Raw genomic sequence first — 25,045 nt, forward strand, 5'->3', positions numbered from 1 at the left:
CCTGTGTCCATTGCATCAAGACCACATTAGTAGTTTACAATTCAGCGCGCTAAAAGAAATAGAAATCTTAAACTTATAGCACTCGGGGTTACGTAACATGAGGACTTGGCGACTAGTAAATTTTGTTGGATGAATGAAACACTGCTATTCGTCTTTTTTTTTTTTTGCGGTGGGAAAACGCCTCACGAATAGATCGAAAACTGACGTACACATTTCATTACACGTACACGGCACAGATTTGTCGGCAGGTTTACTGCGAAGTTCGTTAAACTAGCTTTGCCTTCTTGCGCTCTCTCTGTGCCCGAACGGCACTGCTGTTCTCCAAGCATTTGGCTCGTGCGAAGAAGTGCATACGAGTTGTTAAATAAAAGTGAATTGTTTGAGCAGTAAGCTGATTAGCATGCTCGGAACAGCCAACAATATTTGTGCCTCTCTTCACTAGAGCATCCAGCACATCCCAAAATAAGTCACCAAAACATGTGCCTTTGCTAGCATGCTTTATAGTGCGTTCTACCGTGCTCACACACGCAAGCAGTTTTTCTGAAGGGTATGCAAGGCTGCCACAGACGTATTCGCGCTCGATGACCAGTATGGCCTCCTTCGACAGTGAATCACGCCTACCAAGGGCATCTTCTTTGCAGACCTCACAGCGTGTAGTTTTCTTCAACTTGAAAGCCACGTAGCCTGCCAGGTAATACAAGGCGGTCGCTTCTGGTGATGGTGCATTGTATTCATGATCGTCGGCATCACTTGAGAGGGCATGGAATGGTATGGACATCAGCTGCTGCCAAACTTTATCTTTCATTCATGACATCGATAAGAGTGACATCGATAAGAGGGCAACCACGGCAAAATTGTTTTGCGTGCACAATTTGTACAATCGCTTCCACATCTTGCGCAGAAAATATGTTAATCTCTGCATCCCAGCTGCGCAACAGTCTTCCATTTGCATGGATGACGTACGTGAGGTCCTCGTGAATCGCGACGCTCTTCAGGATCGCGTAAACATCGTCCTTCATTCCCGCCTTGTAAAAGATAACCTGCCGAGGTTTACCAGTGTCCTCCTCAAGGTCCGCCATTCTCCAGTTTTTCGGAAGCTTTAAAGATGAGCCGTTTTCGACAATCTGTGCGAAATCAATGTCGTGCACGGGATCAGGAACTTCTTGCTGGTACTCATCTGATGGCGTAGCAACAAGTACGACTTTGTTGGGTAAGCTGGCCCTATCCTTAGGCGACCGCCGCCTCTTTATTGTTTTTGACAAATAGCTTGGAACATTCGGAAATTGACACGGCACGGCTTCAGGCTGTAATGCCCAACAGCCGCGGTCTATTTCAACAACCTGGCCGTCAATGACATGCTTGTAAGTCTTCACAATGTCATGTTGCATAAAATGCACGTCACACACTTTGCATGTCTTGCTCAGAAGTTTATCGGCGCGGGGAATAGCTCTCACCCACCTTTCAAGCAGCTGCGGATCGGACGGCGGTGCAAAAAAGTGCCGCTTTTCTGGATTGCTTTTGTACCCGCTGGTGCAGCCGGGCACGAAGCAAGTTGGCATCGTAAAGCTTGGCAGCTCCGAGACGTCCTGTGGCCGGTAGTGCTAGGTTGTCACAATTCACAGATGATCGAAGTCTTCGAGGATAACCACGTGCGCGCACGGTCACAACAACGAGAAAAAAAAAGCGCGATGACAGCCGCGCACGCGGCCAAGCAACTGCGGGGAGGAGCAACACCGGCAACACGTGCGCCCGCGACAGCGCAACTCGCGACTGTGGCGCCATCTCACTGCCCGGGTAAAACCGGCGGCCGCCTGCGGCGGCGGAGTTACGGAACTGAAAAAGTATCTATAAACGTTGGTGCGCACTGCGCCGCGCTGAGCGTCTAACACGGCGGCTACGCACGCGACGGCCGACAGATGGCAGCAACTTTGCATAAGGTAACGTAATTCACAACTCAACACAACAAGCCACCTATGGCCGATAAACCGTGCTTATACCTGTGCACCGCTTTATTAATGAGATCTAACAGACAATCATGCCAAGGAAAGCATGGGGTATGTTATAGGAGGTAATTTAAATTGTTATGTTCGTCGAAGGTTCAGTCCCTGCCCCCGGCAAACTACGCTTTCGTCCACTATTCTTTCTTTACATTTACATTACAATTACCTCATATAACATCCCATATGCTTTCCTTGGCAAGATTGTCTGTTAGATCTCATTATTATTGTGTCTAACAAAGAAAACAAGCCCTCAAGTGTACACTTCTTTCCTTCCTGTACATTGCTTTGTCACTCATTTACATGCATGAGTGATCAATCTCACGAATAATTCAAAGCAACACCAAACGACCCCACTGCTTCGCCCAATCATCATCATTCACTTCGTGAATATGCTGTGTTTTTATTATTTATGTTATTTGCATCTTTCTCGATTTTTTTTGTCACGGTCAGGATTATCATTTCTTACTCACAACCAACGACCAAGTGGTTGATGGTCGCACTAGGAACAGAATGTCGCTGTCACGATCAAATCTTCAAGGCGAAGCCTAAAGGGGGGGGGGGGGGGGGCAGCAACACTTTTTAAGCATAATCAGAAAACGCTGCATATCGATAGTAGAGGCTCCCGACAACACGCGAGCAAAATATTATAGCGCAGCACGCGGCCTGGAATTCACAATAAATGATCAAAGTCAGCAAAAAATTGCTTTCTCTTCTCTCGACAATTGACGGAAGACGCTCAAAAATCACTCGAAGAAAGCCCATCTATCAGCCATTTGCTCATTTGAACATGGCGCCATGGCGCGCTCGGTCATTACGGAGATCGCCGCTGGAGGCCGTGACTTGTCTACGCGTGCACGCGCTATCACACTGAGAAGGCCGCGCATTCGAAGAAAAAAATTAAAAAAAGTTCTCAAGGTCACGAGGCGCACGTGACGTATTTTCTTTGTCCCTGCCATCCCTCCCTGCTTAGCTTCCAGCGCTTTCGTCGGGACGATAAAAGAGAGAATGCAACTGCAGCATGCGACAAGTCTTCGTAACTCCACTCGCACTAGACGGATTCTTAAAATTTTTGCAGCGTTGAATTCGACAGGCGATAAGCTCTTCCAGTGAATTGATTCCATGGTTACCGGAAAAAAGTGTCTCGGGGCCCCTTTAAGGATCCCCCTATTCTTTCATTCTTGGTTCTACTTAAGTGAAACACTCCATATACTTAATCCCTGTCATATTTTAATGATGAACCGCCTTACTATGTGACTTTTATTCGCCTTCTTATTCGCTTTCCTTTGTTAGGTCAATCATGAGGTTTTTTTTGTTTTAGTGCTACAGATAAGCAACTCAGCAGGGATCGCAACACTGTGAATAGCAGTAATATCGTGCCACGCTTTCTGCCACGTACAATACATCTGGGGAGCTTCTGGACGGCACAAATATAGTCGGAGAGGAAAATGTAAAATACTGCACATTAGCGAATAATAATGATAATTGAAAAATAATGATACCAAAGTAAGTACGGGGGATGTTATCAGCAGTAAATAATGTAGTATGCGAAGAAAGAAAAGTGGACGAAAAGATAACTTGCCACCGGCAGGGAAACGAACCTGCGACCATCGAACAACGCGTCCGACGCTCTTAAGTTTAGACGAGCAATTAAGTTTGAACTTCCTACATTAGTGAATATGTTGCTTATAAATACGCTTTACGCAAGTTGATAAGTAGATTATGCAAAATCGCTGCAGTTTGATATTTTCAGTGAATTGTGAGGGCTGATTCAGTCAGTAGTTATCTTCACATGATGCTTCCCAATAATAATAATAATAATAATAATAATAATAATAATAATAATAATAATAATAATAATAATAATAATAATAATAATAATAATAATAATAATAATAATAATAATAATAATAATAATAATAATATTATTATTATTATTATTATTATTATTATTATTATTATTATTATTATTATTAAATCGCTAACAGCGTTGTTGCTACTCTACACCTGTCAGGTGATGCGGTATTACGAAAACGGTAGTACGTTTACGGACATTGTAAGACCCCGCACCGATATTTTTGTCATCTTGCGAAGGCTTCTCATCCAAGTTCTTGCAATTACAAAGCAGCGCGCTGGCTGGTCGCCAAGTAGCGCAGCGCCACCCATCAATCCCAAAAGTGGCAAGTAAAAACCACCCATAGCGCAGCTTATATATAAATTTCAAGTAAACAAAGGCTAATAAGTTGTTTCGGACTCAAACTAGTATGTTTTGAGCAAGAAAGAGGTGACTTTTGTAATTCAGCTAGATATTTTATTAAATCAAACGAAGTTGGTAGGAGTTACAACATTTTAAGTAAAGACTTTTGTATGCATAGGTATTTATGTCCATAGGGAGAATATATGGCAAATTTACAAATGTGTTGAAGTATCTTGAGATATAATTAGGAAGTTTGGTTTCGGATGCATTAATTCCAGAAGTATGTTGCATCTGCATCTCCAATACGTCTTGCCCCGGTGTCTTGTATCGTATCGCGGTACGATTTCAAGGTATCTTTACGCAAGTCATGCATATATAGACTGATGGTAAGAGCCATCTTAAGAATTTTGTCCTCTGAGAGCCCTCGACTTATTCTAGTCACCATATTTACACTGAGAAAACTGTGCCTGGGCCCAGCGAACTTTTCCTTTTCAAAATTGTAAGCAAATATTGTCAGCTGACGTCAACAGTTCCAAACACCCAGAAAACTGCTATCACTTTTCAACAGTTTAGAACAAAGAGGCGATTTAGAGGCGCTCTGCGATGCACTACATGTGATAGCAACACTGACAACGCGGAGAGTGACACTACAGATTCAATTTGGACAGCTGAAGTTCATTATAAGGTTCGAAATGTTTTATTTCCATCGGAATGCGCGGCTGCTGATGACTGCACTGAGCCCGCGACGCGGCTTGTGTTCGTAGTTCACGATAGCAGCGGAGCGAACGCAGATCAAAATAACTGATCGGTTATAGCTCACGATTCACAATAACACTTTCCTGACAAAAGATCAAGCACCCTATTTGAAAGTGTCTCCCATACTGTTCGAGAATGCCACGTTATTGTTCAGATATATGAAAGAGGACATTGCCAGCTCGCGCAACTCCTCGCGTAAAATATGTTTATATGTGTCTCACGCACCGCCAAAGCACCGACGGGCGCTTTGTGCAAGCAAAAGAGCGCGAGTTTTAACATAAAGGAACAAGAATTGTCGAATGGAATATGTTACCAGCTGATTTAGTTGGCCGCAAGACTGCGGATTAATTCGATGAGGCACAGTGTCCCCCGCGATAATACCTAAAATGGCGCTTCGGGTAATCTTCCAAATAATAAAAACATTCACATAACTAACTTACGTGGAACAGAAAAAAACTTCGTGGTGGTGAAATATGCACGCTGCGGGCCATCGCTGGCGCCATGACTTGCTCACTTCACGAAAACCTGGGATCTCGCGAGAAAGGTTCAGATTTATTTGGTCGTGTAGAGGCCAGTTTGTCGACTGGCGCACGAAACATGCAAAGCCACGGTGTTTCTCTTTTTTTGCCAGCTCGTTAGCAGTCAGGCTAGGAAAAGCAAATAACACAGTCACTGCAGTGTATGGGCTTTGCCAATTTCGACTGCGCAAGCGTAGATAACAGCACGTATCCCAAAAGTGTGAAAAGGCTGAACGATTAGTCCTGAACGCCTGTTTGATATTCACGCGGGAAAACATGCAGGCCTTTCCCAACCAGGCACGGTCTCTCGCTCGCTTGGAGATGCACTTGCTAATCATGGTTGACTTGCTGTTCATACGACGAAGTCACCAAATGTGACGCCGTTGTAAGGACGCCGATTCGCGATGCGACGAGAGCTTTCACCAAGACCGTGAGATACGACGTATATTTAGCAGAGGGTTCACGATTAATTTCGATCACCAGGGCCTCTTTCATCGTCGTCATTATCATCAGCCTATTTCATGCACACTGCGGGACAAAGACATCTCCCAATTCCATCTCCGATTCTATCTCTGATTCATCCTACATCCTGCGCGAGCTGACTGCGTTTGATTCCTGTGAACTTTTTTATTTTTAATTGCACCACCTAGCCTCCTTGTCGCCGTCGGCTGCGTTTCGCATCTCTTGGTATCCACTGCGTTGCTGCCACTGACCACCCGTTGTCATCAGGGAAGCCCGATCATACCAGCACGTAAAGCTGTCATGGGTCATGGTTTGACGTGTGTCGCAGATATTAAATTATCATTGCGATGAACCATTATGCACTCTCTTCGTCCACTTCCAGAACTTCGAGTGCGGATGTGTCTGGCGGGGGATGCAATAATTGAGAACGAGTACTGACAGAGAGAACGGAGACGGAAACAAAGAGAAAGAAAGAAGTTCGTGGCGAGGCGAGATTCGAACCCACGATCCGAAGGCGAGCGTTGAAACCACTCCAGGCACATTGGAAAAATACGGTAAAGCTTTGTGAAAGGGAAGCGAAGGTGAGGAGGATGGAAGATCGAATACATAACAAAGAAAGGGAAGAGGCGAGAGAACGACTACCAAAAAAAAAGGGGGAGAAAGAAATACATAGAAAGAATGAGCGGAAAGGGACAGAGAGAGAAAAATATAAGGGCCGAGAAATAAATAGACAGAAATGAACCGACAAAAAAAAAAGCAAGCATATTATATCGCAAAGGGTGAAAAGGAGAGAGTTGAGAAGTCAAGAGCTTAACCAAGCAGGGACCAGCGATGGGCGCTCACTTTATAGCTCTGGCCCAGCCTTACCCGACTTGGTGCAAGCTAACTTTTTTCCCTCGTTTGAGTGACCGTGTCGACCTCCGCTGCGTGGTACATTTCTTTTATACATCACGTAAATGTTATTCTGGTGTTATTTTCGAAGTATTAAATTGCGTGATAAAAGTTGTGCTGTAATTGAGCAACTCGGAACATGAACGTCTATAAATGCAACTAATTTGAGGATGATGCTTGCAAAGCCTGTTTGCCCATAGTTTACTCAGTTCTCCTGGTAATATCCCGAAAATTCGCTCACTTGTATTTTCCCACTTACATAGTCTCACAAAAGAAATCACACAATAGGCAATGCAAATAGTAATATCGATCGTATACTTCTATAGAAAACTTCTATGTTTTTCGCGCACCGCCAAAGGTCGTGGCTGCTCTGATCGCACTTGTGACGTCTTTGAAATGTAAATCGTCGTGTGGGTCCTCTTTCTTGTGTAACTGAAGGTCCTCTATTTCTGAAATACTTGCGCGTGTGAAGGCGCGAGGTTACTGCGTCACAACTGTTTTGTGCGTAGCTTCTTTATTGTTCCTTTCCATTTTAATACACCTGCTGTGTAACGTAGGTTTTCTATCGGATTGCTAAGCTGCCAGCTGCCGGTGGACATGCAGCTGACGCATTCGTACGCGTGGATCATTTTCCGAAAGTACGCGGCACTTTGCCGCTTTCTCCGAGTGTCAGCTGGCCTGAGAGATATCAGAATGCTGTATTTACGAGGAAAATTGAAGCCTGTACATGAAGTTAGGTAAAATGAGATAATAGCGGCTCACTGAGCAATGCTCGCACTCAAGTGAAGCTAGGATTAGTTGAAAGGTTGAGATTCGCAGTATGTATCGCTTACGAGTTCGCAGCTGTCACGATGTATGCGATGACACGTGTGCGTATACAGTGAAGGATAAGTAAAAAAAAAAGCGACACTTGCATTGAGCTGCGCAAGGCTTAGAACAACGATGTACGATTCTGAAGAGTAATAATGTAGTGTCTTTCAGATTGTTTATAGTCCTCAGGGGCTCCAGAACCGGGAGGGGGGGGGGGGCAGTGGGGTCCGTCGCCCCCACAGGTTAAAAACCAGGGGTGGGGGGGCATATGCGTACAAACGTCGCCCCCCACTTCAGACATACTTCCGGAGCCCCTGCTAGGCGATGCAAGTTGTGTCCACGTTAATTTGCAGCGCGGAGAGGTTCGCATTAAACCAGACACGACGCAGTTGTCCAAACTCTGGAGACAAAACCTCGCGCTGAAACCAAGTCTTCACTTGCCCCGCCGCGGTGGTCTAGTGGCTAAGGTACTCGGCTGCTGACCCGCAGGTCGTGGGTTCAAATCCCGGCTGCGGCGGCGTGCATTTCCGATGGAGGCGGAAATGTTGTAGGCCCGTGTGCTCTCATTTGGGTGCACGTTAAAGAACCCCTGGTGGTCTAAATTTCCGGAGCCCTCCACTACGGCGGCTCTCATAATCATATGGTGGTTTGGGACGTTAAACCCCACATATCAATCAATCAATCAATCAATCAATCAATCAACCAAGTGTTCATGACTCGCGTAGATCCACGGGCACGTCATCGTCGGCCTTCCATCGCTTTCCTCGCAGCCGCTGTCGCCCGATAATATTCCCTCGTTGTACGTCCTGCTCGCCGCCGTCACTTCGCAGCCATTTCTAGGGCTGTTTGTGGTTTTCTTCGTTTGCTGTGGTGAGTAGCGGGGCTTCGCCAATTTCTGCGGCGTGTTTTTTGGTATGCACAGTGGCACATAAAGATACTTTTCTGTGATCGACTCAGACGGAACGGTTGGCTAACCAGCTTCGCTGTAAAAAAAAAAATGCTGTTGTTGGAAAAACTTGATTGCGATTATCAAAGCCAAGGTTTTCTAGCGTAAGCCTACATCACGGAGGAAAAAAAAAAAAACATTGCCTATATGTATACCTGCCCGCGAGCACATCGGTTACCGTTTTTAGGCGGCAAAATTATCGGCCGATGTACGTGCACGTAAGCCAGGCTTTAGAACTGACAAAGCTGGTCGAGTGAGTGTAGCTCTCTTCTCTGTAATTGAACGATCACGAGTTCAGCCAGCCAACGTAATGCCTGCTTACCCATAAGAGTGCGCAGAGTTCCCCTGGAGGGGTTTGTCGCATGCAGTGTCCCCTCCCTGTATGTGGACATAGGGTTGACTTTGCCTACCCCCCCCCCCTCTCTCTCTCAGATGACTGAGTTGGGAAGCACCCACCATGATCACGTCTATGCTTAAACGTCTAATTTATACACTCGCCTCGTAGTGTAGCAGCACATGTAACTATCAGACGGCGTCTTGACTTTTTCGTAAGAAGAGAATGGATATTGAAGGTGAAGACAGGACGGAGGGAAGGCAAAATAACTATATGGCTGGCAAAACAGACAGACCAAGACAGAAACAAAATAAAAAAGCAACGTAAGCGATGTACTACATACAAACGAGACGCCAGTCAGGTTTCACGAAAAAGGAAACGTAAGCAGAATCCGATGAGCAGTGCCGCGACAAAAACCACCCACTACGAAATCGTCAATCGTCGGTGGTCGCACACTCCAAGCAGACTATATTCGTTAGTTAGTAGCGGTGTACGTATAATGTGGAAAATTTTAATGTAATACGCTCAACCGCGCCGCAGGAAACGAACACTCACGCCGGGCTGTGTGCACGTCATATTGTCGACATAATCGCTCGCCTCGAGCATGGGTATTTTCAGCGTAGCGAAATAGCGCAGCGATTTGCTTATCAAGGGGCATAACAAGACACATGCTGCTCGCACTTGTGACAGATACTACAATGCGTGACCGAAGCACCCTTCACAAATGGCGGTGTAATAAATAAAGTGTATCAACCTGCTTAAAACACACACACACACACACACACACACACACACACACACACACACACACACACACACACACACACACACACACACACACACACGGCTATATACAGCGAACGAAATTTTTGAGTTGCACAGTATAACGGCCTTCGGGGACTCTCAATCGATGCCAGATTGAGCAAAGAGCGCGCACATGATAAGCCCCAGCGATACCGAGCTATTGACACAAGCGTGTACTTCCCAGTGACCGCGGAGCACATCTCGACGGTATCTCGAGTAGTTGACGAAAGGCGCTTGTTTATTTCGCTCAACGTACAAGGAGTCACGCTTTGTTCCGACCGTCCGGGTCATCCATTCGTTGCACTCCGCAGTTTGTAGACAACTCCTACGATTGAAACCAGTGCTGACTGCCTTCGTGGAACGCGAGGAGAGCAACTATCGGTGGAGTCTTCAAGGCGAGACATTGCACTGAAGAGGTGCAGATGGATGCGCCGCCGACAGCGTGCACGTCGCAATTTTCTGCTAGCATTAATTACTTCGTTAGAGAAGGGCAGGTGAGATAAGAAAACAATCGGGATGCCGCTTTTTTATCTCCTTCACGATAGGCGTGCCCGTATGGGGGCAGGGAAGACCCCCGTAATCAACTAAAAGGAGATACAAGTTTTCCCCAGCCGCGGCGGCTACATTTTCAACGGAGGTGCGAATGCTCGAGGCCCGTGGGCTTAGATTTAGGTGCATACTAATTAACCCCAGGTGGGCGAAATTTCCGGAGCCTTTTATGACGGCGTTTCTCATAATCATGATGTGGTTTTGGGACGTTAAACTCCATCAATTAGCTTTACTAAACTTGTCTCATCAGGTCAGTAAGTTTACAGTCCAAGATAAATTCACTATACCTATTTGTGCTCCCGGAAGGCTAAAAACCAAAGGCAGGCCACTGCGGTAAAACACATTACCGCTTCATTTTCATTTTTGCCTCAATTGCGAAGCCTGTTCCCTTTCGAACTCGACCAGCGGTTAGGGCTGGGAAGGCGCTGCGGTGAGACGTACCCCCCTCTTCGCATGCCTGTGCTGTTAAATATACCTTGACATTTATGAACACGACCATCGATGAGTGCTTCCTCAAAGGCCACGTAAGCCACACACCTCTGCAAGCGAGTCTCTGCATTTCTCAAAATCAACCTATTCAGCCTCAACAAAACCTGAACAATAGAAGAATCGTAAGTGTGTTGAAACAGGGGAACGTTTACATGAATATATAAGACTAAAAAGGAAGCGGGGATGTCGTGATGTTAACCCCTCCGCGGTGGTCTGTAGTGGCTAAGTATACTCGGCTGCTGACCTGCAGGTAGCGGGATCGAATCCCAGCTGCGGCGGCTGCATTTTCGATGGAGGCGAAATCGATGTAGGCCCGTGTGCTTAGATTTGGGTGCCCGTTAAAGAACCCCAGGTGCACATGGTCGAAATTTCTGGAGCCCTCCACTACGGTGTCTCTCGTAATCATATGGTGGTATTGGGAAGTTAAACCCCACATACTATGCCGTGATTTTACGCATTGTGAACGCTGACGTCGCGCTGTCCCGCGTTAGACAAACGAAAGAAACACCACTCTACACGAGCAGGCAAGTATAGAGTGGCAGGGTGAGAAGGCGCCACCGCTGAACATGTAAGGGGGCGTCCAGTCTGCTCCACACTAAAGGACTTTACTGCACATATTTACTCACTCGGGCCTATCACGTCATCGTTCAAAGTGCAGGGTTATGACCGCGAAGGTTCCTGACGATAACGGCAGCCGATGACCCCAGATATGTTGCATTCCAAGAACTGTTTACCTCCCCTGTTATCCTCGAAAATATCGGGAACCAAACGCAGGTCATTGTGAGGAGCACGTCATTGCTCTATTTTCACTTTTGCATCCATCGCCAAGCTTGTTTTTTTTTTTTTTGTAATCGACCTGGGAGAGACAGACAGGCGCTACAGTGAACCTTTGACCGCACCTAATAGAGAGTCCTATAATGTCAATGGCGCGAAGCCCCCCCCCCCCCCCCCCCTACCGGACTTTTTTTTCCCGTAGTATACATACCACAAAATGACACTCGACCACAAATACCTGTCTGGACGCCATGCCAAATCAAAACACGAGCATCGACATGCTCATTTTGATATACCACCATGATTATGCGAGTAAGCTTTAGTGCATATGTTCTGTCAAATCACCGGAAACCGCTTAGTGGCGACCTACAGAACGGGCCAGCGGGCGAGCTGAGCGCGTGAGAATGGGGTCGCGGGGCAAGCTTCCAGCACGAGAGCGCGGCCCGTCGACACGCCGGCCGTGCTTTGCGTCCGCCCGGCAACAGCGTCATCCGCCGAACCGACCGGCAAACCGAGAAAGAGTGGAGGGGGGTGTACTTCAGGAAGGCGTGTAACCCTCGTCGAAACGAAAGGCTCGTTTTCCAGAAAGCTTCGCGCTACAAAATTGTTGTGGGTCGGCCCATTTGCTCGGTCGGAGTTTCCGGCGCTGCAGAGAGAAAGACGTACGACCCAAAAAAGGCACCGTCGAATGCAAAGTGGGTCAGTTCCTATTGTATTTGTACAGCTCGATGTCGGGGGACGCAGAGAGAAAGCTATCAACACCTTTTTGAGCAAGTTGGTTCGCTTAGAAATAAGGAAGCACCAGCGCCAACCCACAAGCGCGAACGTGTCGTCTCTGCTGTGGGCTTGCGCTGACACTTCCTTATTTCGAGAGAGAAAGCCGTCGGATAGTATTGACGGCTGCAACCGTATCACAATTCAAAGCGAGTCAGATCACTGCAGCACTCCCAGCGTGCACATCGGGCATGTTATAATGGAGCGGGCGTATAGACGGGCCATCACTGCGATCACAATCAGATTATGGCTAATAGGAAGTCCTACATATTAGGCAAATGCATGCCACTACATGCCGATTGATGTGTAGAGGTTACTGCTGTGATCTCATAAGCAACTACGATAAGAAGAAACAACGGTTCATCCTTCGCTTCATTGGTGAAGAAAACACGGGTCACGTCATCACGCCTTGACCATAAGAAAATTTGTACCAACCACCAATAAACATTTTATTAGGAAAAGTCGATAGAACCTAGTGACGGTAAATTGAAAGTCGTTAGACAGTCCTATACACCAGCTACCAACAATCCATCGACTATTGGCCACCAACAATGAGTAGAGGTTTCCCAAATAACGTTCAATAGACATGAATCAACGTGCTAAATACACTATAAAAGGACTTGTCAGCGCTGTATCGATCACCTCCAAAAAAAAAAAAAAAAACAGCCCATGAAGGATTTACGAGTATGAGGTGACTCAGCCTTCTTTCGAAAATCAACAATAGCAGTTGAAACGTGCAAATGTGGCGTGTTGGAGAGGAGGCACTGAAAAATTCGGGATTGCACCTGTCACGCGGCTTGGAACCGTAGCAATCTGAGTGAAAAATGGATTTCTATAACTTGTTTCCTGCATAAACGCATCAGGGGGTGAAGCAGGAAGAAAGGGGGGGGGGGAGTTTTCAGACCGGCTGACTACACCTAGTAAAACACACAGCGCTAAGCCGGACGGGAACATCTGTAGTCCACTCCAACAATGGCTACTGCGCAAACACAATAAAGAATACGCCCACGTGTATTCTCTAGATTGTTTAGTGTCACATCACATTGCAAAGATCAAGGGCACTTTTAACCGTGCACCAGACGGCATGAGATAAAAAACAGACGTTCTGTTTGAACAAAATTTTTTTTGTTTTTGCGTCGAGCTTATTGATTTACATTCACACTGCAGTGTAAGTGAGTAAAAAGTCGATTTGGAGCTACTCATGTAACGCATATGAGGCATCCGCGCCTTGTTACTTCTCTACATCAAGGCGAGCCGCAACACTGTTTCTGTCGATCGCCACACTGCAAACCGAAAATGTCAGCAGCTCACCCCAATAAGTTTACTATACGAACCAAAACACCTTCACGCCGACGAGCACGTATGTGCCGCGCGACGGCAGAAGGAAGTCGGTTCGTACTGGCGAACTCATAGGAAGTCAGCGCAATATATACCCTAGAGATTATTAATAAGGAGGTCGTGCGCTGCTTCGCGCGAGGTGGCCTCTTTCGGTGCCGCGCAGGTGAAGGGTAAGGAAAGCGGAACGGAACGGTGATCTCTGCGCCCGCATAGCACGTAGCAGTCCGAGCGCACGAGACGTGATGCGCCGGAAGCAGACGCATCTTGAGGGAGATTGGATCTCCACATCGGAGGAGGTCAGACGTAGATATTTGGAACAGCATTTCGTATCACAGAGTGGCCACCTGTAATTGTGAAACCTTCCGTGATAACCTGATCTCGTTGCGCTTTAGTATTGTATAACACTGTTGCACCTTGCTGTCTGTATTCCTTGCTTTGTACTTTGTTCTTTTTTTTTCTTCTTCCAATTAAGGATGCCCTCTTAGTCCATATCCGTCGATAGGTTGGTAAGAAATTCTGAATAAATAAAGAACTGCGAGACCGAGCGGAGTCGCCGCCTGGCTGCGACTGGCTGAAGCACGCAAGTGTAGACACAGCTAGAGTGACCATATTCTAGGTCACTCTTATGGTGGCTAGAATAGTCACTCTATAGACACGGCCGCCTGGATCGGGCGCACACCGCTGCGCGCGCCACATCCAGGCGGTCATGGTGTAGATTGCTCCGTGCGTCGTCTGCTAGCCACGTCATGTTTCTATGTGCGCGCACGTCAAGCCCGTTCTCAAAGTGTGGTTTGTCCGGTCATGTCAGTGTGAGTGTAACTGTTTGTATACGTTAGCCGGAAACGACGTACGAAAACATTTTGTTTTGCTCAGCTGCTAATGCACTGTAATCAGATCGGGGAGTGCAACTTTCCAGAGTGCTGTTTATTGTCGGCGTACCCTGCATTCACCAGAATAATTTCAGAGTGGGTGCTGCTTTCTGTTTCAAGCACATCGTAAACTGCTCATGGCATTCTCCTAAACATGAGGAGTGTTAAATGGTGCGTGAATTCAGCATTTTAATGACTCAGATGTAAAGGAAAAAGAGGCTCTAGGCCACGCACTTGCACGCTGTTGGTAAGTGTACAACTACGGCACTGTAGTTTATCGTTTATGCGAGGAACCTTAGTTGTTTTTATCTGAGCGTGGTACCACTACGTAGAAATATTACTATCACATAAACTGTGACACTTAAGTACTTAAACTGTACTTAGAACAGCGTTACCGTGCGCAACCGGGTGCTTAGGTTTAAGAACGCTTTACAGAGCACAGACGTTCAAAATTATTTCAGAGTGTGTGCCTTACATACAATGTTGTATAATTTCACTAAAAATCTATTTTTTTACACTGTCTTGAGCGTCTCTGTGGCATTGTTAACGACTGACGGAAGGCAGCGGTCATTTTCTGCCTAAAAAACATGCTTGTCCAATTAACCAGACCTTTGTTGAAGTACTGTCATGCACGTAATCCATCGATGAAACCTTTCAATCGACCTATTACACAATGTTTTTATACCTAGCTTTTTTTTATTACTGGTGCAAGAAATGTTCGTATACGAGGTGAACGCAGTGTAGCGCAATACACCGTCAGCCACCAATCTTTCCTGACTAGACTTATCGCCTGTCCCACTTTTGACGGTGAACAGAATGAGAACAAAAATGCATACGTGTACAAGTGCAAACGGTGGTACTGAACTATCGCACAGATATGCGTCCTTTCTGCGATCTTTCTTTATCTCTTTTTCGTAGTATGCAGACGACAAAGAGGTAGACAAGTAGTTCAGTCACGCTACAGCATTGCGTAGCAGGCGGAATGCAAGCTAATTACGTACAAACAGTACAGCAAATGCGTGATTTAGTGCGAAAGAGTCATCCTGAGCGAGCATCCCTTCAGCAGCTGCTACCGTTACCCGCGAGTAAGGCACAATGCGCCTTACTCGCGCGTAATGCTAAAGGTGCATGGTCTTCGTGCACCGATTCAGTAGAGAGGAGCGCAGATGTTAACAGTAAAATGCAGCCAACGCATTTTAATCGCCGACAATCGGTTCAGACCGTACAGAACGAAGCGCCGCTGCGTGTATTTGTATACGCGCCGCCGACCGCCCATCCACACCTGCGCGGGGACGGTGCTGCCACCTGTAGCCCGATCTCGCCGCAAATAGGAAAAGACTATCGGAAGAAACCTAGCACACTCGCCCACTTGAAAATATCAGCGCCTTCCGAATATCTATTTTGGCGTTTGGTTTAGCTGCTACGCTTATAAGCAGCTATGTTTATATGGCATATGTCCTTATCTGCACGGCAGCCCATTAGGCCACCTTTCTTTTTAACAAATGACAATTATTGTCCAATTTATTGATATCTCGTTTTCGCAGTAATTTCGGGGTGTTTACGTGCCAAACACCAGGAATGATTATGAGAGACGCCGTAGTGGAGGGCTCCGGAAATTTTGACCACCTGGGTTCTTTAACGTGTACCCAAATCTGAGCATCAACAACATTTTGTTGTTGCTCAGATTTTGTTGTTGGGCCTACATTTTTGCCTCCATCGGAAATGCCGCCACCACAGCCGGGATACGAACCCGCGACCTGCGGGTCAGCAGCAGGGTACTTTAGCCATTATTGTCCGTATAAATGCCTATTTTGGGTGTTCGTGCCTAAATGCCTATAAGTGCCTATAAATGCCTATTTTCCAAATTAGCGCCGATAGGAGCGTATTTCAAGCCCACATTTTGTTTTCGAGCGTGGTGTGGAACCGTTATTCATGTAAAAACGGCAACATTGATATTTCCAAACAGTATAATGTTCAACGAAGACAAAGCTGACATGCTGCATGCGAGCGAATCGAGGACGAGCATGAGGAGTGCAAAAGACACTATTTCTGCAGCCCTAAGTGGAACACGTCTCAGCGTCTGCAGGGGAAGGAGGAGAGAAAATTAAAGATGGGGTAAGAAAATAAAAGTGACGTCTATGGCCGAGGACGCGGCGACTGCCTTCTACAGACAGCTGTCTAGTGCCCTGAAGGAACTGAAGAACCGCCCTGAAGACCTGGGTGTTGCGGTGGGAAAGGAAGAGCAGATTTTTCTGGGCAGCCGCGGGTAGCTGGAGAACGAATGAAAAACCATGAAAGGCCACTCATGGAATGGTCTTGTTGACTCAGTGGTGGCGAAGGTCGCCAAATCTTTATACTTTATCAGCGAAGCCCGAGACAGGCACCGGCATGTTTACAATCAACGGTGTATTTAGCATACATTCACTCTATGCTTGAACACACTTGTTCGGTATGAGATTTCTTGTCATATGTCTTTAGGTGACAAACATGAAAAAAATACAGAACAGGGCTTCAAGGTTTGTCCTAAGCCACTACTCAAAAATGACAGCTGTCACAATATGAAAAATGAACCAGGATGTGAATTACTGTCATCGCGTCAAATTAAACTGCGGTTAAAGCTTCTATTTCAAGCATTTCATGGTAAAACTCGCATACGAAAATGAAAGTACCTAAACAGTCCTCTTCGCGCAAAAATACTTAAGATTTTAGAATGTCGTTTCAGATAAAAATGTTCTAAGAATTTGTGTTTTGTTAGTTTCAAGACAAGATTAAATGGCTTATAAAGAGAACAAAGTGTGTTGTGTCAATGAAGGCGTGTTTTCTTTAACATTGTAACCCATCTGCTGCAGCGCCTTCGGGTAAAAAATGTGATGTGCATGCGGCTTTTGTTTGTAATTTATTTTTCAAGCGTCCCTCTCTATAGGTGACTTAATAAGTTGTAGTTACACACTAGAAGTTCTTGCGTGCCCAATGAAAAGCGTTCTGCCACGATTTTTTTTTAATTGATTCGCTACGAGCCACCAAAGCATGGTGCGAAGAAGCAAGATTGAATCCTTTGCCTCTCGTCCCATGTAGCCATCGCGAGCTTCATTCCTTTCCTGTTCTCTTCGGTATCAGGGCTGGAGAGCCACAAGACGCATACGCACCAAGACCAACATGCGTAAGCAAAGTCCCACGTGCATGTCGTGCCCCAGCCTACTTGTGCACGTACGCCATCATTGTCGTTAGGCGTTATCTGTTGTGTATTACCAGTTTCTGTGGGATGGATCAGTCAGTGCGTGTACTTTAGGAGAGGCTGGCAAGGATCACGTATTGTGACCGCGATACAACACGTCGCCCCTCTGAAACTGCGGTCAGAGGCAACGCACCAAATACAACCTGTAGCGTTGTCAGGGTTGGCGAAGGCACGATGCAGCAACGATGAGAAGACGAACGCAAGCAAAATGCGGTAGTAGTAGTAGTCGTAGTAGTAGTACTAGTATAGTAGTAGTATACAGTAGCAATTGATTGATATGTGGCGTTTAACGTCCCAAAACCACCATATGATTATGAGAGACGCCGTAGTGGCGGGCTCCGGAAATTTCGACCACCTGTGGTTCTTTAACGTGCACCCAAATCTGAGCACACGGGCCTACAATATTTCCGCCTCCATCGGAAATGCAGCCGCCGCAGCCGGGATTCGATCCCATGACCTGCGGGTCAGCAGGCGAGTACCTTAGCCACTAGACTACCGCGGCGCGGCAGTATATAGTAGTAGTAGCAGTGGTGGTATGTGCGGTTTTACGTAAAAACAAAACAAAACAAACAAGATATGTATATGAGGGATGCCATAGCGGAGGTCTCCGCAAATTTGACCATCTGGTGTTCTTTAACGTGCACTAACATCGCGTAGTACACGGGCCTCTACTTTTTCGCCTCCATCTGTATGTGACCGCCGTGACCGGAATCGAACCCGCGTCATTCTGGTCAGCAGTGGCGCACCTTATAGCGACTGGTGCACCGAGGCGGACGCCAAACGAGGGTCGATTAGTGAATAGCATCTCGAGGATAATAAAAACCAAAATAAAAATAATAACAAACCGAGATTCCGTTCGCGTGCTTCATTATTTTTTCTCAGCTTTCGTTCGTTACACCGATTTTGAAAGGGCAGTGCAAAGACAGAGGGAAAATGAAGACAGATACAAAAAGCGCTGTCTTTCTTTTCCCTTTGTCTTTGCGCTTCCCTTTCGAAATTACATGAGGAGCTAGTCCAAACCAATGTACTCCTCATTCATGCTACGCAACAAAACACACAAACTGCACATGCCAAGTAGAGTAATGTCACGTTTAACGCTCTTAATGAGGTGCCGTTTAGAATGCAGGATATGATCAGGAGACGGAACATTCATTCTTCATCCGTTTTCCTAGTTATAGATATCATTTAATGAACTTCTGATGAAAAGCGTACGGTATGCGACGTCAGCCCACTAATATCAACGTAAAGGGGCGACGTAAAAACAGGGCCATCCCTTGCTGTACGTCACTCCCGATAGATCTTGAAGCACACGCCGGCGAGAAGGGCAAGTGGCACATTCATTAGAAATTGAGTGTTTTTCCGCGACATGCAATTTTGCAAATCTTAACAGCAATGATCTGGAGTGCCCAGTGCACCATTACGCTTGTCAGCTGGAAATGCCCAAACCTATTGAGGAGACCTTTAAAGTGTTCACCGACAGGGGAGGAATTCGTCCCTGGCGTGGCAACGCCGGTGTGGCGCGACGAAATGAACACCGGCGAGCACGCGCACCGCTTCATGTCAAACTGTATTAACGCCTTGACTGTGGCATGTAGTCATGTTCTCACATGACACGGATCTCATAATTAGTGTGTATGCACCAGTCACATATCTTGAGTATCCATTGGCGTCACGTAATACCAAACTTGGCGTATGCGAAGCTAGCGAAACGACCTCGAGCGCATCATGTGTGTGACATGTAGTCATGTTGTTACATGACAGGCATGTCGTGATTATCATGTTTGAATGTGTCATTTACCTATGTTGTCAGTTCGCGTCGCGTAATACCGAGTTTGGTACATGTGAAGCTAGCGAAACGGCCGCGAGCGCATCATGAGCGTAGCATTTAGTCATGTTGTTACATGACACACATCTCATGTTAATCATGTTCGCCCTAGTCACACACCTTCGTCATCCATTCACGTACCGTAATACCGCATTTGGTATATGTGACGCTAGCGAAACGGCCCCGAGCGCATCATGAGCGTGGCATGTAATCATGTTGTTACATCACACGCATGTCATCATTTTCATGTTAGGGTTTATCGCTTGTGCTCCCTATGCAATCATGTCATACCATGCCAGTTTTACAACATGTCATGCGAACGAAACCACTGTAAGAGCAGCAGGACCATGAAATGCAAATCAAGACATTGATGACATACATGTCACGATTTTCATGTTATGACTAGTCAAATATGTTCTTCATACAGTCATGTTATGCCATACCAAGTTTGGTATAGATACAATTATCGAAACGGCCAGGAGAGCTAAAAGTCGTAATTGATTGATATGTGGGGTTTAACGTCCCAAAACCACTATATGAATACGAGAGACGCCGTAGTGGAGGGCTCCGGAAATTTAGACCACCTGGGGTTCTTTAACGTGCACCCAAATCTGAGCACACGGGCCTACAACATTTCCGCCTCCATCGGAAATGCAGCCGCCGCAGCCGGGATTCGAACCCGCGCCCTGCGGGAGAGCTAAAAGTCGTAGGCGGCTAGACAGACAGACAGACAGACAGACAGACAGATAGATAGATAGATAGATAGATAGATAGATAGATAGATAGATAGATAGATAGATAGATAGATAGATAGATAGATAGATAGATAGATAGATACGCTCAATGTCGCCGAAGTTCGCAAAGAAATGCTTCTCATTTAATTAATGCTGGCTGGGGAACACGGATCTTCCGTGTCCGCGTCCATGGCAGCAGTGGGTGAAGCAGCTTCGCATGAGTCGCCTACAGCGGCGCTCGTCGCCACCCGCATTTTACGGCGCTCAAACCATGCACATTTCGACGCCGGCTGTTTCGGACAACCATGGCCCAACAACGTGTCCAGCGCCCAGTCAGGGTTCGTGTCATCGAAGAGATTAGCGTGCCTTCCTGAGAAGCAAAGCGCGTTTGCGGTGTTCAATGCGGTGAATCACCCTTCGACAAAAATTTACTTCGCGCTTGACGAACCGATCCGCGGCAATTCAGTGAGCGAAAATGTGAGGAGATCCGGGACATAACTTGCCTGTTAAGAAGTGACGCCCGCACACACGAACATTGTCCAGTGTCTTGAGGTTCTTCCGATTGATGCGCGCAAGCAGTGCCCTCCTTCGCCTCTCGGACTCTTCTGTCACTGGTGTTTGACTACCTTGGGCAAGCAAGCAAAACATCCCCACGTCGGGTCCATCCCGGTGCGATTTGCACCAGCTTCGCGCGCGGCAGCCAAATACCGCACAAATCACCATTGTTTACGAGAGATGCGAGTGCAGCACAGCTTCACTTGGTGTCGTATGCTGCTATGTGCTCGGCCATGGCGGCGCGTGCCGAGATCGCATCCCAGAGTTCCGCGGTGTGACGTAGGTGCATGTTATGTATTGGAGTCTCCATGATTGCGCGAACAAAAGTACATCAGACCGATATGACTTTCAGTATGATCTTCAGAGCGTCCAGAGTTAAAGGAATGTACAGTGTCATTTTTTTTATGAAAGGGAACACAGCGACGCGTGGCCAGCGCACTCCGGCCACTCTCCCTTCAAGGCGATTACCTGCTTTCGCGTAATCGCCTTGAAGGGGGAGGGGATCGCAATCTTGCCGCTGGTTCCATATCGCCAACGAATAGTTGTTTTCCTCGCCGCGAGATGACGCGAAAAAAGATTGTGGCTTAGTGGTTCACTAAGTATATTATGGCTAGGTAGCGTTAGCCGCTGCCCGATCTGAAGGGTACAGTCATATCAATACAGCTGCTCTTGCTACCGTTTGAACGCGCTGCCAGCCGCCGCCGGAGCGCGCAGGCCACACATTCCCGTGTTCCCTTTCATAAAAATTGACACTGTACAATATATCTTGTCATTCACGCTACAACTAAGAGTGAGTGAAACAACTTTATTAGGTCCACTAAAGAAAAAAAAAAAGCTTTCACTTATCACGAGGACGCAGCCGAAAGCTCGTGCAGTACACAGCCATTTTCGTTCACTCGTTTTCCGATTACGACTAGACACACGGCGCCGCTTATCAGGCTTAGCGAAAACAACTTGTGCTTATTGCGTCAAGAAAAAACGGCAGGCCTGCGCGGAAGGCGCAGCACAGTCACAGCGAAAGCTAGAAGAGCGACCTTTCAGATCCTTTTCAAAACACTCATTGGGTATACTGCAAGCACACTTGCTGATACCCATTAGGTCATTATTAATAAATTTATTTCGGTAGTAGGCCGGCATTCGCTATGCTATTTTGCGTCCTTTTTCTGAGAAGCGTGGTATCCGCTAAACACTTGCAAGTAATTCTGTGCCAATTGTTCATGCAGTGGCTGCCGACGATGAAGAATTATGCCTGAAATGGGTACGCGCCACAGTTAATAGGGGAACAAGAACAAGCTTTTCTGACGGGTTGGAGCATTGCACGACCTACTCGTTACGCTATTCGCATTGTGCGGCGACTGGTTGTTTTTTCGCTGTTTTAAAATAAAACGCTTTATAAATCGTATTAACGCGATTGCTTTCCCGACATCAAGCCTGCCTAAGGCAGGTTTGACAGCAAGTCACAAGCACCGGTGTAGCTCAGTGGTTAATAAAGAAAAAAAATACTGGTGTAGCTCAGTGGTAGAATACTGGGCTGACGCCCAGCGGACCCGGGTTCGATCGCCACTGTGTCACTGGTGCTAAGTCAAGCCTGCCTAAGGCAAGTTTGACTACAAATTACAACAACCGACGTAACTCAGTGGTAAAATACTGGGCTGGCACCCAGCGGACCTGTGTTGCCCCACTGTGTCATTCTAATTTCGCGCGATGTGGTTACGGACACCACCAGTGGCGGAAGACAACTGCGCGTCACCCGAGTTGTGATCTCATAAGAGCTTTCGCTGTAACATTCGGACGCGCAGATATCGAACTATGATAATCTGCAGCCTTTAAAACAATGGTACCCAATTGGGTACATCGGTATATCTTTCATGGCGAGAACAACTGCAAGAGATAAGCTTCACAATGTGCAATTATGCCACTATAAGTTGTACAAATGTGCTGTGCAATTTGTTTTTCATTTCTAGGGAGACGCAAGTTTCGTCTAAGGTGTTCACAACAAGGATGATTCTGATGGGGGAAAACACATTTATGAGTGGGCCACAGTCAGCACACTTTCAATCTTCTTGTTTGTTGCACAAATGCTGGTCATCATTCAAAATGAACCGCGAACGGAACAAACATTGCACAATCTGGGACGCTGCAGCATAAACGTGCACCGAATTATTCCTGCACAGAGAGTAATCTTGCACTCTACAGCGACCGCCAGCCATAAAATCACGACTTCCTCACGATTACAGCATCCGCATGATGGCCGCAGCCAAAGAACTTGCTTGCGTGTCGAATCAGAAGAGCAGTCTCGTTCGCGCTCCGTTCCCGCACATCCTCTCACTAATACATTTTTACATAGACACTTTCAATCGGCACGTCTTTCGAAGAGCACGTACTTTCGGAATGCCGAACTTTTCGTCGTTGAAATGCTTGTTGAACACAAACTTTTCGTCGTTAGATGTTAGAATGCATTGGGAAGAGTGCACATCATGTCACTAGCAAAGCCGATTCCTAATCGAATATTACGTTCAAAAGCATACGAGGATGCAAGCACGTGGCCGTAAAGCCGCGTCAAACGCGCGCTTACGCAGTACAACACAGCGGCGGCGTTGCAACGCGGAAGTGTGCCTGCTCCGCTCGCGCTCCTCGCATCGCTAGAAGTAAAACTTGGTACAACGCACCAGAAGCAAACTAACGGTATCATCAGCTTATGCGTCAAGCGAGAAGCTATTGGGCCGAAGTGCCTATGATCGGATCTGCTCCGAGAGGAGACGCGTCGGATGCGTCCGATCCTATCGCGTCAGTTGCAGAAAGCGAAAGCGTGCGTCACTCACCTGGTGCTGGGAGGGATCAAGGGCAACTGAGCCCAGAAACCCAGCGCTCCGGTGACACCGATTTTCGCGCCTTCGGGTCGCGAGAGCGAACTTTCGTCTTGGCTCCGACGGAGGGGGGCGCGGCTAAATCGAGTAACGCGCGCTGCGAACAACACACTCCGCGAGCCGTCCGTGCCGTCCGCCTCGACCGTAAACACTACGGGCTCTCGCTCGGGAAGCCACCACGGCGGGAGGCGATTGTTCCGCTTTCTCGCGTGCCAGCAGTTGCCGAGGGGACGCCACGCTCATTTGCGCGGGCTGCTCCGGGTGCACTACCCGTTCTGTCCGACGCGCCCCCGTTTATTCATTTTCTTGTTTAATTTAATTTGGCTGCCTTCTTTTATGCCTGCGGGATTGCGCGGCAAGAAGTTCGTTGCCAGAGGGGGTTCGGCGCACTGTCAAATTACACAACTATCGCGTTGCCCCTTTATGCGAGTCCTCTCGTAAGGGTGGCACACGTTTCTTGGCACCGGCCCTTGTGAGCACGGAGTCACGGGATGTCGTCATCACGCGACCTTTCCGAATACAATGTCCCGAGCGTGCTTTTGCCCGCCTACACTTGATTTGGGACAGGTGACGGGGGACTGCACGAGGCTGCTAACGGCCGGGTCGTGACTGAAAAACGGCGTTTCATCGCTTTCTGCTGAATCATGCTGAGTGAAAATCTAAACGACAGAGCGTCGAAACCGTGGTCTAAACTCTTGCGGGTGATACCCCCTCCCGATCATCTAGGGAGTGGGTGGATGCACCGAATCTTTGCGCACATTCACACATACAATTCAGGGACGGAAGGCAGACGCACTTCATTGCGAGAAGAACGTGATCCCTTCACTTTCTTACTTTCAGTTCTATATCTCTTTCGACAACAGTTTTCTTCCACGGGGATGCGTCGCGGCGAAACACCGCACCCACTGCGCACGCTTACCGCCGCAGGTGGTTTTCGCCAGAAAGGTGCTGGATTTATCGGTAGTAGTTGAAGCCCAGTCATTTCCTCCGCCTGGCTACGCAATTGATTGCACCCTTTCAAGCTCAACTAGTCTGCAAACAAAACCGTGGATTATCAGCGTGACGCAGCCGTGAGCGAGGAGTTTTCGAAAAAGACGACACAAGCAAAAATGCCTATTTTGTTTTCTATCGTGCCACTTTGACATACGATCATGAATTAGAGCTACAGGAGGTGCCTCTGCGCAGCCGCAGGAAGATGGAGACCGAATGCGAATAGTGTAGTGCCATCAGGAGAAAATGTGTTGATAAAAATATATTAGATGTCCACATAGCTCTTGTTTTGTTTGTAATTTACTTCTTACAGGAGCGCATGACCAGGTAA

The 25,045-nt window shown here is 47.1% G+C and overlaps 1 protein-coding gene across 1 annotated transcript in view; it reads right to left on the minus strand.

The window, feature by feature from the left end:
• The window catches only part of LOC119159425 (serine hydrolase-like protein), a 49,263-nt gene extending 25,450 nt beyond the window's left edge, over window positions 1–23,813 (minus strand). Inside the window, exon 1 of the mRNA XM_075865183.1 lies at window positions 23,680–23,813. The gene's annotated coding sequence lies outside the window, so the exon portion shown is untranslated. The remainder of the gene's footprint in view (window positions 1–23,679) is intronic.
• Between the last annotated feature and the right edge of the window lie 1,232 nt (window positions 23,814–25,045).

Source organism: Rhipicephalus microplus, chromosome 1 (genome assembly GCF_043290135.1).
Source record: "Rhipicephalus microplus isolate Deutch F79 chromosome 1, USDA_Rmic, whole genome shotgun sequence".
Taxonomy (NCBI): Eukaryota; Metazoa; Arthropoda; class Arachnida; order Ixodida; family Ixodidae; genus Rhipicephalus; species Rhipicephalus microplus.